Source organism: Austrofundulus limnaeus, unplaced genomic scaffold, assembly GCF_001266775.1.
Source record: "Austrofundulus limnaeus strain Quisiro unplaced genomic scaffold, Austrofundulus_limnaeus-1.0 Scaffold107, whole genome shotgun sequence".
Taxonomy (NCBI): domain Eukaryota; kingdom Metazoa; phylum Chordata; class Actinopteri; order Cyprinodontiformes; family Rivulidae; genus Austrofundulus; species Austrofundulus limnaeus.
In genome coordinates, this window is record NW_013952509.1 from 194,553 (window position 1) to 196,389 (window position 1,837).

General features: G+C 39.0%; 1 protein-coding gene across 1 annotated transcript in view; it reads left to right on the top strand.

The window, feature by feature from the left end:
• Nucleotides 1-1,837, top strand: part of oprl1 (opiate receptor-like 1) — a gene marked incomplete at its 5' end in the record, with an annotated part of 180,444 nt that overhangs the window by 110,028 nt on the left and 68,579 nt on the right.

Genomic DNA, 1,837 nt, shown 5'->3' on the forward strand with positions numbered 1-1,837 from the left:
GTATGGATCACTTGGGTTGTTACCGACATCTGGTGAAAATGTCATGTCATTAGAACCTCTCATAATATATTTACTGAGAAAAATGGTGACGTGTTCAATACTTATTTTACCCGCTGTATTTCAGAGTCACAAAAGTTTACTTTTCCACCTGCTCAGTTCTCTTTGGCTCCACCCCACTCCTCACCAGTTTATGGTCTTGCCACTGTCGGCTCCTACTCACTTTCGGCCCGGTTTATGTAACTTCCTCTGAGATAATACTGCGGTGTTGGCACCATTTGGGGCRTGGGGTGCTGAAGCTTGTAGCAGTCTCTGATTAGCCATTGGAGCTACGTAAACTGCCTAGCTTGATGTATTTAATAACAGATGCACAAGCATCAGAGTGAACTGAAAAGAAGGGAATTAACAGAAATGTTCCAAATGATGGTGGAATGCTGGCACAAGCTAAAAAAAAAACCTTGACTCACATTTTGTAGCAGTGAAGGACCATAACAGTATGTGGCTCAAACCAGTTGGACTGGAGCTGGTTTAAGGTAATGGAGGCGATCTACAGCCACTGTTCTGGCTGATGCGACTGGGATTTTTTTCTTCTCCAGATTTTAATTCRGTCAGATTTTTGCTCAGTAATGGATGTGATATCAAATAGCAGTTGTCCAACATTTTCTCCATTGACCAAGTGGYTCTGATTTGATGAGGTATCTTGGGTCCATTTTGTTTCAGACTGATGCTGACAAAACCCAGAAATGCAAAACTTTGAGTCAACCATTTATTGCAGTTTATGCAGATTTTTGTGAAATGCCTGTTACACAGGTTGTTATAGTGGTGATGATAAATTTGCTACATATTGTGCATCCCTAGTTCCCAAAATTTGAACTGTTGCCATATGTCAGGTGCTTTAGATGTTTCAAAACCATATGCACTGACTTCACTCTGACTTCCTTCTGACAAATAACATAAAAATAATGTGCAATATATTTATCAATACCCCCTACTGCTGCTGTTACTATTTACTGAGCAAGATATATCTCAACAAAGTACAGTATTCATGTTCATATCAATATAGTTCTAGTTGAACAATATTCACCTCTATGTGATTATCTTCTTTCTTGTATTCTATATTTTGAAATATTATATAAATTTGTTTATTTTAGAGTTTTATTTTTGTCTTGTACAAAAAGAGAGTAGCTCCTCAATCCTGTTCTGTGATATAATGACAAGAAAGGTAATTAAATTTAATTCAGTTTATTTATATAATGCTACAGCTATTAGTGACATACTTCCGTTAAAATTCAGGCCACAAGCATCACGTCCGGATCCGGCCTACTGCGCGTTGTTTTTAGCGTTAGCTTCTAGAACTAGACCATGAAAAAGTCATAAAAATTAAAGCATCTGTGAGCTACTGGTATTAAACGTGAGTTCTGTTGTGTGCCATTGTGCCCACTAACCAGTAGGTACAACAGAGTAGTTAGTTTTTCTCCATTTTCCTCTTGATGAGGATTTAAGACAACAACAATGGATCGTGGATACCTGCAGGGAAAACTTAGCTATAAAAGCTCACACTCGTGTTTGTAGTCGGCATTTCAAACCTGAGGATATTCAAGAGCCAGCATCCGAAATGAGAAGAATGAGAATCTGCAGTTGTGGATGTAGTGCTGGAGGTAAATGTTTTTATCTGGGAGGAAATCTGCCAGCTACGGGAACAGTTTAAGAGTCTGACGCTTAGGCAGCTGTTTGTCATTCACCATTTAGCTGCTTCCGACAAGAACATTAGATTCTTCACAAAGTAGGTGTGTGTGTGTGTGTGTGTGTGTGTGTGTGTGTGTGTGTGTGTGTGTGTGTG